The sequence below is a fragment of the Bison bison genome, unplaced genomic scaffold (assembly GCF_000754665.1).
Source record: "Bison bison bison isolate TAMUID 2011002044 unplaced genomic scaffold, Bison_UMD1.0 scf7180017864343, whole genome shotgun sequence".
NCBI lineage: Eukaryota > Metazoa > Chordata > Mammalia > Artiodactyla > Bovidae > Bison > Bison bison.
The window spans coordinates 3,434,006-3,451,652 of record NW_011494915.1 but is presented as its reverse complement, the minus strand read 5'-3'; the positions used below and the strand labels follow the sequence as shown (position 1 = coordinate 3,451,652).

Sequence of the window (17,647 nt, the reverse complement as noted above, 5' to 3'; positions counted from 1 at the left end):
TGCTTCACCTGTTTCACCTCCTTCCATTAGTAAACTTGGACTGGCAAAGGGGGATTTGACATACTACCTGTTGGCCTATCTCTTCCATGGAGGATATTATGAGGGGTGCTCAAGAGTTGCTCATCAAAATGTCAGACTCAAATCTGGTAAAGTCATTATAACACCTGCTTTCGGGAATTCTTGTGAAATCTCACTCCTTTTCTCTTTGTATAGAGCCTTCTGTTGGTCAAGAAATGCACCTACCTATGACTTTTATTTACAGTTCAAGGCCTATTTGGGGATGGTGAGGAGGAAAGAAATTTCATGAATCAGCTAGTGGTGAACAGTCCCAGCGGATGAAGCTGAAAGGCATCCAGACTGCTTTGGAAGCCTCTTGAGATTAGAGGGTTCTTACAAGATTGCCAGGGACTCCTGAACCTCCCATTAGTTCAGACTCAGTATGCTATGAGAACAGTTCTACCTGAAAACTATCTCAACTCCAGTCAAATATCTAATATTCAGATAGATTAAAAAGAAATAACATGAAAAACAAAAAGAAGAAGAAAAAGCAAGTCTGAAGTACCTGAAAGTCATAGAAAAAGCTCAAAATGGCAATCCTCTGAAGAATGCAGAAGCAGGGTTCCTGCAACTAAAGCATATATCCAAGTCTTCACCTCTTTCTATGCACAGTGACACCCAGCCTCTTCTATACTCCTCGCCTGCTGGTCAGCCAATGGCACTCTAAGTAAAAGGGAAATGTGGGTCCTCCTGGCTCACTGGGAGATCTTAAGTAGTTTTTAATTCCCAAATCATTCATGCCTTTCATCTACCACTTCTGCAGCTAGAATGGATAAGAACTAAAAGGCCATAAACCTTGAAGATTCAAAGGATGGGACCTTCCCCAAATTCAGCTGCTAATTTTTCTAAGAATGAGCCATGCTCTCCCACCAGTTAGTGTTGGTAGATGTAGTCAACATAGGACACTAGTTAAATTTAAATTTCAGAAGACAGCATTTATTGTTTAGCTGAAATAAAATATAACTGGCTGTCCTGTATTTCACCAGGTAATCTATTACCAATGGATTTAGGAAAGTGGTTGGAACTTTAGAGCCTGGTGAACTGAAAAAGAAAATTCATTCAACAAAGCAAATGGATAGGAATTTTAATATGCATAAAGTTCTTACTGCAAGAAAAAGGCTAAAGGACCCACCTATGGCTAGCCCAGTGATTTTTTTCACCATGGCTGTACGTTAGAGTCAGCTGGGGAAGAGCAAAGCATTTCTGATGCTTATACTCAGCCCTAGACCAAATGCATCAGAATGGAATACTTTAAGATGCCTCCTAATTCTAATAAGCAGTCAGATTGAGAACTATTGAGATAAAGAAGCAAGGGAGAAAAGCTGAAGAGCAGGTAGGGAGTGTGACTGTTTTAACTCAGGTTCCCAAACTTTACTGCATATTGCCTTCTCCCTGGGGATTTTTAAAAAGCACTGATGCCTGACAGACACCCCCAGGCATTCCAATTTAATTGGTGCTGGGTAGAGACTGGGCACCAGGTGTTATAAAAGCTTCTCAGGTGTTTACATGTACAACAAAGTTGGGGGGCATGCTTTGACACTTAAATACCTCTATTTATTAGGATGGAAGCAGCACCAATTAACTTTTGTGGGAGCAGAAATAAAATCAAATCTTTCAACTATATTTAAGAATAAATTAGATGCTACTTTTTCAACCTAGTTTTTCCATGTTGGCTGAGAAATTTAAACCCTATGAATAGTATGCTGTTTTTAAGAGCTTAACTCTGTCTGTTTATAGAATGCCTATTAATTCCTTTGCCAGGAGTTTTATAGGTGGGAGAAGGACTGTCACCCAAGACACTTTCATAACTCCCTGCCTTCAGTCATATGCAATAATACTGATTAAGTGCCAGTGTAATTCAGAAGCCATATTTCTGTCCGTAAAGGTTTGCTCTATGCACAGACTGATGGATTGGCATGGGGTCGGGGAGAGTGTGATGCCAACCTCCAGACTGATTTACAAAAAGGAAAAAATAATCTGGATCTTGCTATATTCAAGAAAAGGGACATGTATTTCTCTGATCTTTCTTACAAATTGCTAAGCTCACACTGATCCCTGAAACTGTTAGTCTTCCAACATTTAAAAGGTTACTCACCCCCAGGAGATTATTCAGCCCTGATCTGACAGAAAGTGCAAGAACATTGCTTTTTAGTGCCAAACGCCAATAGATCTGAATTCCAAAGAAGCACGCTTTATGGGAGGATATGGGCCTTAACCCAGCTGGTGGGGTAATCTGAGAGCCAAGGGAAGACAGGACTGTCAGAGAGGACACCTGACAAGTTCCAGAACTTGAGCTTAGGGAAGTATTTTACAAGACTAACCAATTTATCCAAAGTAGCTGAATACTGCTGGCACGCAGCACATCACGGGGAGTGGATAGGGTTCATTTGCGATAAAGCAAGAGTCTGAGTATCCTGCCTGATAATGGAGAGGCAAGTAAGTGGTAAAACAATGATTAACGCAAAGCAAGATCACATCTAATATTAGGGCTGCCTAAGGTTTTATCACTGCAATAGGAAGAAAGGGAGCTTTTCCTATCTATATAAGGTACATAAAGCCTGAAAACCACTTTCTCATGTCTCATATTTTGAGAGAACTTTGAAAACAGAAAATTATCTTTTAAATACACATAATTAGCATTTCTTGTTACTGTGCTTTTGAGTCTTCATATATAATCAAAGAACTTTAAAGGTTACTGGAAACAGACACTCCTTTTAATATTTTCTATTAAGGAAAAGGTAATAGGACAGCATGTGCCAGACATATTTTGCAGGAAATAGATAAACCTGTCTGGGACATAATAAAATATTAGGAAAACATGAGTTTTAAAACTTTAAGTTCGTCGAGAGTAGCTTTTCCTTTAAGGAAACAACACATGAGAGTCTCGATTTACACAAAAGTGAACATTTACTTTAACCAAGGAGTCTTTGCTTTACAGGCCTCTCCAATAGGGTTATTTTATATGCCAAGTTCCCTAGTACAATTTAAAATGCTTGAATTACAGAAATTACATCAATACATAAATTCTGAATGAAGAAATATTAGTTCAAGTGAGGGACACATATCATCATAGGCAAATGCAACAATAAAAAAGTTCAGAGGGTATCAAGTATCCTATTTATTCAGTATACTGTCTCTGTGACATGTAATCTGTTTCATGTAAACTGATTCATAAATTTTTAGCACTTTTCATTTAGGATTAAGAATAGTAATTTTAAAACAAGTTATTTGACTTTGATCTCTCAAAGAGAGTTTATAGATTCCCCATTTAAATGAATGAATTGCATTCATCAAACATGACTTTAGCAACAAGCACGTCTCAAGCACTTGCTGGGAGAAACCATAGTGAGCAAAACATATATTGGCCATTTCCATTCTGAGCAAACTTACCTTTTAGTGAGGGAAGCAGACGTAAATTACCACAAACTACTATAATTGTTTCAAAGGATAGGCACAGGGTGCTATAAACTGTACATAGAGGACATGCCTAAGGATAAAGATTCAGAACAGAGGGAGTGGCATTTGAGCTGAGATAATGCTGTTGATAATATCAGCTACTATTTACTGACTTTATGCTAAAGGTTAAAAAGTATTAGATCACTTAAACTGTACAATAAATGACTGAATTAGACACTTTAATTATCCCATTTTATATTCCAGGAAACTGAGGCCTAGAGAGGCTAAGCAGTTTCTTAAAGGCAATCAGAGGAAGTAACAGAGCCTGCAACTGAACCCAGCTGCTGACTGAAGAACATGTATTGTATTCTTAACCATTAGTCACATGGCTTCTCTAGTGAAAAAGATGAAATGGTGTTTATCTTAGTCTGCTTGGGCTGCAATAATGAAGTACCTAAACAACAGAGAATTTACTTCTCACTGTTCTGGAGGCTGGAAAGTCCAAGCTTAAGGTGCTGGCCCACTCATTTCCTGGTGAGGGCTCTCTCCCTAGTCTTCAGATGCTTCTCTCACTGTCAGTTTATAGCTTATGGTCTTTTTTGCTTTGGTGCAAAGAAAGGAGACATCTCTCTTTCTCCAACTCTTCTCATAAGAGGCTACCAATTCTATGGGATTAGGGTCTCATCCTTATGACCTTAATTAATCATAATCACCTCTAAAGGCGGTATCTCTAAACATAGTCATGTTTAGGTTAGGGTTTCAACATATGAATTTGTAAGAGACACCATTCAGTCCACAGCATGGAGTAAACTAGGTAGGAGAATGATGGGGAGTAACTATGACCTCAAAAGACTAAGAGTACAGGTTATAATAAATATGTGCATTTGGCTAATCTTCTGGCTGAAACTAGCATAATAACCATCAGTTCAGTTCAGTTCAGTCTCTCAGTCGTGTCTGACTGCAACCCCATGAATCGCAGTATGCCAGGCCTCTCTGTCCATCGCCAACTCCCGGAATACACCCAAACTCACGTCCATCGAGTCGGTGATGCCATCCAGCCATCTCATCCTCTGTCATCCCCTTCTCCTCTTGCCCCAATCCCTCCCAGCATCAGGGTCTTTTCCAATGAGTCAACTCTTTGCATGAGGTGGACAAAGTATTGGAGTTTCAGCTTCATCATCTGTCCTTCCAATAAATACCCAGGACTGATCTCCTTTAGGATGGACTGGTTGGATCTCCTTGCAGTCCAATAACCATATCTACAGACAAAATCTAATTTCTGTAACAGAAAGGCCTGTAGGACAAAATATTTTCAAAGACTGTCACCTAGTGGCAATAGGCAGGAGGTAGCTCACAGTGACTGTTACTGAGCAGGTGAAGTCAATGTATTTTGTGTGCAGTCCCAAGTTGTCCCCAAGGAATAAAATACATTAAATTGAGCATTACAACATCAAGGCAACCACCACTTCTTCCCATGCAGAAAAGTAGTGTGACAGTTTCAGGCCCTCAGAGAAAGAACAGTATTTAAACTATCCCATTTTGAGTCAGGCCAAATAAATTTGGCCTAGCAGCACAGTGAGTAATATATATTATAGCTAGTGAGTGTGTTTTATTCAGCAATGTAGATTTGGGTCACAGTGCTGGATAAAGGGTTCCAACTAGCTGAGGTATGTCATAAAATAAAAGGAACAAGTGACAGACACTGGAAGATAGAAAGTCATAAGTAGAAACTACGGTTCTACAAATAGTTGCAAAAAATCAGGACGATAGATTTTTTTTATATGCGTATATATCGTGAACTAACTAGAGTGGGTACTATTCTTGGAAAGTAAAAACCGTAACTGCATTTTAATTCTAACTGGCTTAGGTGTTAAAATCATCAGAAGAAGCAAGCTTAACAGGGATGTAATGATAATGTGAAGTGGTGCCAGGAAAGGGATTACTTCCAAGCTGTTTGGATCCTTATTTTCCTTTACTCTAGGCTGCTGCTGCTGCTGCTGCTGCTGCTAAGTCGCTTCAGTCGTGTCCGACTCTGTGCGACCCCATAGACAGCAGCACACCAGGCTCCCCCATCCCTGGGATTCTCTAGGCAAGAACACGGAAGTGGGTTGCCATTTTCTTCTCCAATGCATAAAAGTGAAAAGTGAAAGTGAAGTCACTCAGTCGTATCCGACCCTTAGCAACCTCATGGACTGCAGCCTACCAGGCTCCTCCGTCCATGGGATTTTCTAGGCAAGAGTACTGGAGTGGGGTGCCATTGCCTTCTCCTTCATTTAGGATAAACCTTCCTTTTGATTCAACTAAGACATTTTTCTCAGAGGAGCCATCACTAGATTCTATTCTTGGAAGTTAGTAATTTTCAATTTTAGCCTCATAAACTCCTAAATGTAGAATTAGAAGCTGACAGGTTGAAGTTGACTAGTCCATTCAAGTTTGGACATAAGTATTATTTTACTTTCTTGTTTTGGCCATACTGCACAACATGGGGGATCTGAGCCCCCCGACCAGGGATCAAACCAGTACTCCCTGCAGTGGAAGTACAGACTGCCAGGGAAGTCTCAGATATAAGTATTATTGAGTGTATTGGTAAACAATTATTATATTTCAAGTAACAGAAAACTCAGATTGAAGCTATATGAGCAAAAACTAAACAGTTCAAAGATATCTCTAGCTTCAAGAGAAGCTTGATGTAGGACCCAGGCAGCTTTTTTCCCTTCTCTATCAGCTCTGCTTTCGATTCCATTTCAAGTCAACTTAAGCTTCATGGACCTAAGATCGCACTTGGCAGCTCTAGGCTACAAAGTCTAAGTACAGAAGGGGTTAACAAAATCCAATTTTTTCCAACAGTCCCAGTGATTACCTCGTGTTATTTCACCCACTTGGATTTAGTCACATGTATATCCCTGAACCAATTATACCCAGGGGGACCCAAGAGTTGAAGGACAGGATCAATTTTAAACAGTCCACATGGCTGAAAATGGAGAGAAAGATGACTTACCCAAAGTATAATCAGAATGCTTTGGGCAGGACCAAGAAGAGGGAACTGATGCTAAAAATTCAACCAATAAATGTCCACAATATTGGGATGAGGCAGCTTTGCTATGAGTGAGGACTGCACCTATTTGTGGGGAAAGGAATGTAGCAGTAGGGCTCATGAAGAGTCGAAGCTGGTGCTACTATACAAAGCCGAGTCAACAGAGACTGCAGACTAGGCTGCAACGGTCAGTATTAACACTAAACTGTCAAACCCACCACCCAGTTCAATTACTCACTTTGATATCAAATCATCATAAGAGATCTGTGACAATTCAAATTTCCTGATATCTTTTCGGATGGGTGTTCTGTTTCTTTTGCTGGATCCTTAGTCTCCTCCTGTTCCATAGATTAGAACAATGACCAAAGTCCTGCACACAGCTCTCTCTACTCTCTCTAAACCTCCTTCTTGACTTCAGCCATTCTCCATGTGTTAATGACCACAACCTTAAGTGTAACTTCTAAAACTTCATCTTCTGGTCCATCCTATGAGTCATGGAACTTTGTAAATTGATCCAGCTCTTATTTGCAAAACTCTGTCTTGGGGTCCTGGGCTTGTTCTTCTTTTGCCCCTAGTTCTTGGGCCAAAGCTTAATAATATGAAGGAACAAGAAAATCTTAAGTTGTACTCTGAATAATAGTTTATTGTTTGGTAAATGCCCCTTCCACTAAACACTAAGTACCTTGAGGGCAGAGAGTATTCACCTGTGGCACCAAAACAAACATGATCATTTAGTAAGTTCATGTCAAAATACACACAGCTTTCAGTGCAATGTAACAACTCCCTTCTACACCATTTTTGATAACCAGTCCTCTCTTTTCTACTAAGCAGTCATAGTTAAGGAATGATGGCCAGTTTACTACAGCAGTCTTTCCCAGTTTTGAATAGCTATAATATTAGGAATTATACAATTAGAAATATTAGTAGTAGTATTATAAGTAATATAGCACTATTAGGACTGATTTCCAGCATCAAAATTCCCTTGCTATGCTTGATGCGTGCCTCCTCACACTTTTTGCATGAGGAGGCAAAAATCCCATCTCTTATTACGTAAACTAAAAAGTGACAAATGCATTTATTTTCCTGACCCTTGGCATTTAGCACATGGTATGTGGACCTCACCTGGGTAGGCAGATCTGCATCTGGAACCCTGAATCTTCATTATCCAGGCAGGGAGAATCTAGATTCATTTCACTTGTGACATCTAGTGTCCAGTGATGGTATAGGCAGCACCCTATCCAGATGGCTCCTAAAAACTGACTTTAATTTTGATATTGGTAGCGTCTATGATTTTACTAATGCTGCCTACTTCCCTAGAGTGTTTTTCTCTTCACTTAGCTCAGCCGTTTTTCAAGGCCCTACTCAAGCGCCACCTGCACGGTGAAACATTAAAGGGACACCATAAGAAAACTGACCTCTCCCTTCACACATCTTTAGTGTAGGGTATATACCATTGACATGACATTCATACATAGCCCGATGGTTATTTGAGTTTGTTTTTATTTAATCCCCTACTACATTGTGAGAATCTTCCAGAGTCGAGTGGCAATTACCATATCTCTAAATTCCTTGCATTTTGCCTAACACGTTATGGTCACTAAGGGACATGTGGACACAGGGATGAACTGGGAGAGTAGGACTGAGATATACACTACCATGTGTAAAATAGATAGCTACTGAAAAGCACAGGGAGCTCAGCTTGGTGTTCTGTGATGACCTAGAGGGTGTGGGAGGGAGGTTCAAGAATGAGGGAGTATATGTATCAGTTCAGTTCAGTTCAGTCCCTCAGTCGTGTCCGACTCTTTGCGACCCCAAGAACTGCAGCACGCCAGGCCTTCCTGTCCATCACCAACTCCCGGAGTCCACTCATACTCATGTCCATCTAGTCGGTGATGCCATCCAGCCATCTCATCCTCTGTTGTCCCCTTCTCCTCCTGCCCCCAATCCCTCCCAGCATCAGGGTCTTTTCCAATGAGTCAACTCTTCACATGAGGTGGCCAAAGTATTGGAGTTTCAGTTTCAGCATCAGTCCTTTCAATGAACACCCAGGATTGATCTCCTTTAGGATGGACTGGTTGGATCTCCTTGCAGTCCCAAGGGACTCTCGAGAGTCTTCTCCAACACCACAGTTCAAATGCATCAATTCTTCGGCACTCAGCTTTCTTCACAGTCCAACTCTCACATACATGCATGATCACTGGAAAAACCATAGCCTTGACTAGACGGACCTTTGTTGGCAAAGTAATGTCTCTGCTTTTCAATATGCTATCTAGGTTGGTCACAACTTTTCTTCCAAGGAGTAAGTGTCTTTTAATTTCATGGCTGCAGTCACCATCTGCAGTGATTTTGGAGCCCCAAAAAATAAAGTCTGACACTGTTTCCACTGTTTCCCCATCTATTTCCCATGAAGTGTTGAGACCAGATGCCATGATCTTCGTTTTCTGAATGTTGAGCTTTAAGCCAACTTTTTCACTCTCCTCTTTCACTTTCATCAAGAGGCTTTCTAGTTCCTCTTCACTTTCTGCCATAAGGGTGGTATCATCTGCATATCTGAGGTTATTGCTATTTCTCCCGGCAATCTCGATTCCAGCTTGTGCTTTTTCCAGCCCAGTGTTTCTCATGATGTACTCTGCATATAAGTTAAATAAGCAGGGTGACAATATACAGCCTTGACGTACTCCTTTTACTATTTGGAACCAGTCTGTTGTTCCATGTTCAGTTTTAACTGTTGCTTCCTGACCTGCATACAGATTTCTCACAAGGCAGGTCAGGTGGTCAGGTATTCCCATCTCTTTCAGAATTTTCCACAGTTTATTGTGATCCACACCGTCAAAGGCTTTGGCATACATGTAGCTAATTTATGTTGGTATACAGTAAAGACTAACACAACACTGTAAAGCAATGATACTCCAATAAAAAATAATAAATAAAAGTTTAAAATATTTCCAAAATATTAAATTTGAAAGAGACATGAATGAAACATAGGCCTATGTATTCATGTAACTAAGGAGAAAAATGAAGTTCAGATACATTATAGACTACCTAATTTCAGCCAGTCATGATTGGACCAGGTTAGAATGGTATCTTCCCGAGTTCTGAGTTGAAAAATCTTTGTCAAATGAAAAGGAAAATCAGGTTTCATTTATTCAAGAACTTGGGGGGTGATGACAAATGAAGGAGTATCTGGCTAATTCAGGCCCCAAGTGCATTTGCTAGGCTATACTGTGAGCAACACAAAGGTATCACTGTTGTCAGTCTTTGAACCCAGATCAATCCTTAACTTAGTGCAGCCTATCTCAGTCACAAATAGAAGCCTGCAAAGGAAATTGAGAAGGGAAAAGCAGGGAGGTGTGGCATCCCAACACCTAAGGAGACTCAGGGAGAGCTATCAACTGTCAATTGTTGAGTGAGGGCTGAAAAATGGATTTTGCAAGATAGTACTCACTGGTCATGTTGAGAAGAGCCATTTCACTGGAGTGGTGAGACCAAAACCTAAAGTGGGGGAAAAAAAAAAAAAAGAACAAAGAATAAGAAAATTAAGATAATGAGTGTAGGCTTTTTTTCCCAGGAATTTTACCAAGGGAAGCAAATAATGAGGTGGTAAGCTGACTGAGCTCGACTTGCTCCTTGTTTAGTGGCTCAGTTGTGTCTGACTCTTTGCGACCCCATGGACTGTAGCCCACCAGGCTCCTCTGTCCATGGGCTTTCCCAGGCAAGAATACTGGAGTGGATTTTCATCTCATTTTCCAGGGGAATCCTCCCAACCCAGGGACTGAACCCAGGTCTCCTGCTTGGCAGACAGATTATTTATCAGTGAAACACCAGGGAAGCCCAACCAGGTCAAGGAAGGTTAGCATTATTTTTCAGATGGAAGTCATTACAGCATGTTTACTTGTTGATAGGGAAGATCCAACAGAGGGGGAAAAAACTGATGATGAAGAAGAAAGCACATATGGCCAAGTCCTCGAGTAAGCAAGAAAAAAAATGGGCTCAAAAGCATAACTTGATCTGTACTACGGTTGCTAATGGATTCAGAAGTGCTCACTAAATGTTGGCTATTATTATTCCTGATTGCTCAAAATTTTGAATAGGCATCAGGTTTAAAAAATATAAAATAATTGTTTAAAGACACACGCAAGAGCTTGGACTTTAGCAGACTTGTTCAGTCGCCCAGTCATGTCTGTTTGTGACCCCAAGGACCGCAGCCCACCAGGCCCTCCTGTTCCTCACCACCTCCTGCAGTTTGCCCAAGTTCAGGCCCATTGCATTGGTAATGCCATCCAGCCATCTCATCCTCCCGCCTTCTATCTTTCCTAGCATCAGGGACTTGTCAAATGAGTCGGCTGTTCACCTCAGGTGACCAAAAACTACTGGAGCTTCAGCTTCAGTAACTGTCCTTCCAATGAGTATTCAAGGTTGATTTCCCTTAAGATTGACTGGTTTGATCTCCTTGCTGCCCAAGGGACTCTCGGGAGTCTTCTCCAGCAGCACAGCAGGCTGCATTAATTCAAATTCTAGTCCTACCACTTGTCTAAGGTATCTTTCTTCTTGGGACTTGTTTTCCTCTGTAGAACCTCATAGGGCTTCCCAGGTGGCGCTAGAGGGAAAGAACCTGGCGGCCAATGCAGGAGACAGAAGAGACCGGGTTCCATCCCTGGGTCGGGAAGATCCCCTGGAGGAGGGCACTGGCAATCCACTCCAGTGTTCTTGCCTGGAGCATCCCATGGACAGAAGAGCCTGATGTGCTATACAGTTCATAGAGTCGCAGAGTCTTACACGACTGAGTCGATTAGCACGCACCCACCTCATAAGGCTGTTGGCAGGCTTAAATGTGATAATCTGTGTAAAATTAACTGGCACTCTGTCTTATAAACCTAACTGTGATTCTGTCTATGATGCTTTTAGGCAGTGTCACACTCAGTGAAATTTCTGGAACCCTAAAATAGCTACCACAAGGCATAGCCTTCAGGATGCACACCGGCCAACGGGCCGTTAAGCCAGCACACGAGGGAATTCCCCCGCCGCCTCGCCTTCGAGTGACACTATCCCTCCAGAAAGCACTGTCTCTAGGGAAAACGAAGACCAAAAAACCCCCCAAAACATCCAGAAAACCAACCGTGAGTAAGGCTGACGCGACACAGAGCTACGTTTGAGCCTGCGCCAAACCCGCCGTAGCTGGGGCGTGGCACTGTCTTGGACGTTCCTTCCCCTTTTTTCCCTTAACGCGACGCTAGGGCGGAAAGTATCGCGTGACGTGAGTTCTCGCGGGAATTGCATTCAAAAAGCCCTGGCGCTTACCCGAGCTCTTGGTGAGTGAATGGGCTGGTGATTGTGCGCTGCCGCCGTGGAGTTAACGTCGGGAATCTGAGCGCGGAGAGCTGCAGCAGCAGGGAAAAGGGTGAGGAGAGAAAGGTAGGGGCCAGGGGCCGGGAGGGAGGTGTGTATGAAGGGGGAAGCGCCGGGGCGGCGTAGAGAAGGGCTCCTGGGGAGAGGAGGGCAGGGCCTAGGAATACTTGGGGCCTGGGTCTCCGCCCAGGCTTTTAGCTGGAGCAGCTTCTTCGGCAGAACTCAGCTCTTACAGACCAGGTTCCGAGCCGGCCCTAATATTCCGCTGGGCCGCTACGACTGCCCCCGGGAATTCTGCGTAAATACGGAAAGTCGGGTCCGTTGCCTGTGTCTGGGGGATAACGAACACTGGATCTGCGCTGGCTGTATGTCGGCCGGCTGTATGACACATGTGGCAGTCCGATTCGAGAAAGGCTACAAATGTTATTAAAATACACACTGGATTTTAAAGACTACACTCTGGTTGATAATATGACGACTACATGTTGAAATGATAATCTTTCGGATATATTGCGTTAAATAACGCATTGTTAAAGTGAATTTCACCACTATTTACTTTATAAAATGAACGTGGAACCTAGAAAATTGAAAATCAACGTGTCTTGTTCGCACTGTTTTTCTACTGGACAGCGCTGCTCAGACAGTTTCGTGTAGGATTCCTCTCTAGCTGCTTTTTACCCATTGCTGGTTTAATCTTAAACAAAAACCCTATTGTAACTGACCTTGGTTTATGGATGACTAAACAAGACATTGGAGAAATTGTTCAAGTTGATGCTGCCGGTCAGTACGGAAGGTGGGGTGACAACTCAAGCAATCTGATCCCCTGAGCTTCCTGTCTGCTACATGCTTTTTTCAAAGTGGTTAGGAGCACCAGGCTATGGAACGAAATCCTGTTCCCATCTCACTTAGCCACTGAGTTATCAGTGTTACCACCTGATAACCCTGGGCAAGTTACTTAACCTTTCTGTGCCTCTGTTACTTAACCTTTCAGTTTGCATCTGTGTAAAATGAGGGGTTGTTGTTCAGTCGCCAAGTAGGGTCTGACTCTTTGAGACCCCATGGAGTGCCTGCAGGCTGGCATGCTGCAGTCCATGGTTTGGGGGGAGGGGTAACCCTTTTATCTCATAGGGTTGTTGAGAGGATTCAATAAAATAATGTTTCAGTTCAGTTCAGTCACTCAGTCCGTCTGACTCTTTGCAGCCCCATGGACTGCAGCACACCAGGCCTCCCTGTCCATTGCCAGCTCCCGGAGTTTACTCAAACTCATGTCCATTGAGTCGATGATGCCATCCAACAATCTCATCCTCTGTCGTCCCTTTCTCCTCCTGCCTTCAATCATTCCCAGCATCAGGGTGTTTTCAAATGAGTCAGTTCTTCGAATCAGATGGCTGAAACTATTGGAGTTTCAGCCTCAGCAACAGCCCTTCCAATGAATATTCAGGACTGATTTCCTTTAGGATGGACTGGTTGGATCTCCTTGCTGTCCAAGGGACTCTCAAGGGTCTTCTCCAACACCACAGTTCAAATGAATCAATTCTTCAGCACTCAGCTTTCTTTATAGTCCAACTCTCACATCCATACATGACTACTGGAAAACCGTAGCTTTGACTAGATGGACCTTTGTTGGCAAAGTACTGCTTTTTAATATGCTGTCTAGGTTGGTCATAACTTTTCTTCCAAGGAGCAAGCATCTTTTAATTTCATGGCTGCAGTCACTATCTGCAGTGATTTTGGAGACCCCCAAAATAAAGTCTGACACTGTTTCCCCATCTATTTGCCATGAAGTGATGGGACCAGATGCCATGATCTTCGTTTTCTGAATGTTGAGTTTTAAACCAGTGTTTTCACTCTCCTCTTTCCCTTTCATCAAGAGGCTCTTTAGTTCTTCTTCGCTTTCTGCCATAAATGTGGTGTCATCTGCATATCTGAGGTTATTGATATTTCTCCTGGCAATCTTGATTCCAGCTTGTGCTTCATCCAGTCCAGCATTTCTATGATGTACTCTGCATATAAGTTAAATAAGCATGGTGATAATATACAGACTTGACATACTCCTTTCCCTATTTGGAACCAGTCTGTTGTTCCACGTCCAGTTCTAACTGTTGCTTCCTGACCTGCGTACAGATTTCTCAAGAAGCAGGTCACATGGACTGGTATTCCCATCTCTTTAAGAATTTTCCAGAGTTTGCAGTAATAATGTTTGCAAAGCATCGAGTGCGATATCTGGTACATATTAGCTATAGTTTTTATTCAACCCTGGCTACCTTTCTCTGCAGATTGATAGGTTACTCTTAGATGTTCATTACACCTGTTGAAAAGTCACTTCCTCAGAGAAATCTTTCTTGTCCTTATTCCCTCTGACCCTGCCCCCACGCCACCACCCAGATTGAGACTGCTGCCCTGAGTTATAGGTTCAGATAGCACCATACACCTCTCCTTCTTGCACTTAACACACTTGTAACTTTACATTATCAGTTATTTGATTTAACATCTTTCCAGTAATAGACTGTAAAATTCAAGAAGGCAGGCATATGGTCTGGTTTGAGGATCACATTGTATCCTCAGCAACAGCACAGTACCTGACACATAATAGGAATTCCAGCAAATCTTTAGAGTGAATGAGAGCTAATTTTGTGGCTGTCTTGGACATTGATAGCTGGGATATCTTGAGGCTAGTCCCATATTTTCTTCAGTAAATATTGATGCCAATAGTACATAGCTCAGGCCCATTAAGAGAATTAAATCTGATAGTGCATTTGAAGCTCTTCTGCCTGGCAAATGGTAAATCCTTAGCAAATACAAATTATTATTAACAGCTCAACAATTAATGGCTGGCTCCATCATGTACGAGCTTTGGAGAGGTCTTGCATTTTAGAGCAGTGATAGCCAGTCCTGGATAACATAGGATTCTTTTTTTTTTTTTTTTTACCCCCCCTTCTAAAACCCTATATTTCCTCCTCCATCTTCATAGTTTACCTTCCTAATTTACTGATAAATTGAAGCAGAAGGGCACTCATGCAGACTCTGAACACTGTATCTGCATACTTATCAGTGTCTGTGTCTGTACCCATATACTTTCCTTTAATTCAGATGAAACATTCATGTACCTGCCCAGAAATCAGACCCTGCACATTCATTACTCCGTAGTTCTCCATGTCTTCTATATCATTAGTTTTTCTTTGCTTGATCTCTTCTTTGTTATACAAGCTTGCTGTTGTTTTTTCTTAAACAGTTTTTCATCTTAAAAAAAAAAGACCCTAGTGCATCTCCAGCTACTGCTCCGTTTATCTGCTCTTTGCAGCAAAACTGTGCTTGCTATCCACTGTTCTACCATTCTCTCCAATTAATTCCAGTCAGGCTTTTGCCCCAGTCTCCCCATCACAACTATTCTTGGGGTCATCTTCTAGTTGACCTCCGTGAATTTAAATCCAATGGCCAGTTCTCAGTGTTCACCTTATTTGATTTAGCATTTGGTGCAGTTTATCATCTACCTCCTTAATACATGTTTGTTTATTGAGTTCTAAGACAGCACATGCTCTTCCTTTTCCTCCTAGCTCACTGATCGTGCTTGAGTATCCTTTGCTGTCTTCTTTTCCACCTCATAACAGGGCTCCATCCTTTGTCCTCTTCTCTTTAATTATGCTTGTACTTTGATGAACACAGAACTAAAAAATTTATGCTGCTGCTAAGTCACTTCAGTCGTGTCCGACTCTGTGTGACCCCATAGACAGCAGCCCACCAGGCTTCCCCGTCCCTGGGATTCTCCAGGCAAGAACACTGGAGTGGATTGCCATTTCCTTCTCCAATGAATGAAAGTGAAAAGTGAAAGTGAAGTCGCTCAGTTGTGTTCAACTCTTAGCGACCCCATGGACTGGAGCCTACCAGGCTCCTCCATCCATGGGATTTTCCAGGCAAGAGTACTGGAGTGGGGTGCTATTGCCTTCTCCGAGCCCCTGACATGTCTCCATATTAATTCAGGTAACATTGTGAATTACTGAGCATGGACAACACAGTACTATAGATGAACTGTGGGAGATTTAAGAAAAACTGTGTTTGTGCTCATGTTATATTGTTTCTGTCCAACATTATTTATATTCTTGTAGTTAGGACATATAAACATAAAAAAAGGTGAAGTACTCAGTCTCTTAATACACATAACAAGTGTCAAGAGTGGAACAACCATAATTTCTGGGGAGGTAAAGGCGGGAGAAATGACAGAAGAGACCAACTTGAGCCAGATATTGAATGATGGATTTAGAGGAGAGCAGAAGGCAATTTACCAATTAGCATGATCTAAGAAGGGTATAAAAAGAGCTATACTGGAGAATTTCTATTGGGGAGTAGAGGGTTAAAGGGTTAAAAAGTCAAGCTGAAGCCATATTATAAAACTGTAATGCCAGCTTTAGCAGTCTGGGCTTCATTCAACTAAAAGTTATTGGCAAATCTATTCTACTAGTTGCTCAGCCAGAAGCTTTGGAGGCCTTTTAAAATTCTCTTTCATACATCCCACATTCCATTTGTCAGAAAATCATTTTGGTTCTGCCTTCAGAATATGTGTTAAATCTCATCACCTTCTGTGGCAGCCACTCTGATAGGACTGGCCATCTCACCTGATCTTTCTGCTTTCAACTTGCTTCCCTCCCAACTATTCAGCGTATCAGCCAAAATGATCCTTTTAAACGTATCTGTCTCTACTTCAAACTTTGCAGTGACTTCCCATTTCACCCAGAGTAGAAGCCAAAGTTTTTGTTTACAATGGCCTGAATCGAGGCAAATTGAAAGTGGTCAAACAGGAGATGGCAAGAGTAAACGTCAACATTCTAGGAATCAGCGAACTAAAATGGACTGGAATGGGTGAATTTAACTCAGATGACCATTATATCTACTACTGTGGGCAGGAATCCCTTAGAAGAAATGGAGTGGCCATGGTCAACAGAAGAGTCCAAAATGCAGTACTTGGATGCAATCTCAAAAACGACAGAATGATCTCTGTTCGTTTCCAAGGCAAACCATTCAGTATCACAGTAATCCAAGCCTATGCCCCAACCAGTAACGCTGAAGAAGCTGAAGTTGAACGGTTCTATGAAGATCTACAAGACCTTTTAGAACTAACACCCCAAAATGATGCCCTTTTCATTATAGGGGACTGGAATGCAAAAGTAGGAAGTCAAGAAACACCTGGAGTAACAGGCAAATTTGGCCTTGGAGTACAGAATGAAGCAGGGCAAAGGCTAAGAGAGTTTTGCCAAGAGAATGCACTGGTCATAACAGACACCCTCTTCCAACAACACAAGAGAAGACTCTACACATGGATATCACCAGATGGTCAACACTGAAATCAGATTGATTATATTCTTTGCAGCCAAAGATGGAGAAGCTCTATACAGTCAGCAAAAACAAGACTGGGAGCTGACTGTGGCTCAGATCATGAACTCCTTATTGCCAAATTCAGACTTAAATTGAAGACAGTAGGGAAAACCACTAGACCATTCAGGTATGACCTAAATCCCTTATGATTATACAGTGGAAGTGAGAAATAGATTTAAGGGACTACATCGGATAGATTGCCTGATGAACTATGGACTGAGGTTCGTGACACTGTACAGGAGACAGGGATCAAGGCCATCCCCATGGAAAAGAAATGCATAAAAGCAAAATGGCTGTCTGGGGAGGCCTTGCAAATAGCTGTGAAAAGAAGAGAAGCAAAAGGCAAAGAAGAAAAGGAAAGATATAAGCATCTGAATACAGAGTTCCAAAGAATAGCAAGAAGAGATAAGAAAGCCTTCCTCAGCGATTAATGCAAAGAAATAGAGG

At 42.0% G+C, this 17,647-nt stretch overlaps 1 protein-coding gene and 1 long non-coding RNA gene across 6 annotated transcripts in view; one reads left to right on the top strand and one right to left on the bottom strand.

The window, feature by feature from the left end:
* The window catches only part of LOC104999103, a 74,271-nt gene extending 62,597 nt beyond the window's left edge, over positions 1-11,674 (bottom strand). The window contains exons 1-2 of the long non-coding RNA XR_826547.1: positions 11,604-11,674; positions 9,933-9,979 (exon numbers count right to left, since the gene is read on the bottom strand). This is a non-coding gene — a long non-coding RNA (uncharacterized LOC104999103). The remainder of the gene's footprint in view (positions 1-9,932; positions 9,980-11,603) is intronic.
* An 86-nt stretch (positions 11,675-11,760) lies between these two features.
* The window catches only part of SPDL1 (spindle apparatus coiled-coil protein 1), a 33,076-nt gene continuing 27,189 nt past the window's right edge, over positions 11,761-17,647 (top strand). For 2 of the 5 annotated variants that reach the window (XM_010854573.1, XM_010854572.1), the window contains exon 1: positions 11,761-11,899. The gene's annotated coding sequence lies outside the window, so the exon portion shown is untranslated. The remainder of the gene's footprint in view (positions 11,900-17,647) is intronic. The other 3 variants (XM_010854577.1, XM_010854576.1, XM_010854575.1) reach the window with 2 other exon arrangements.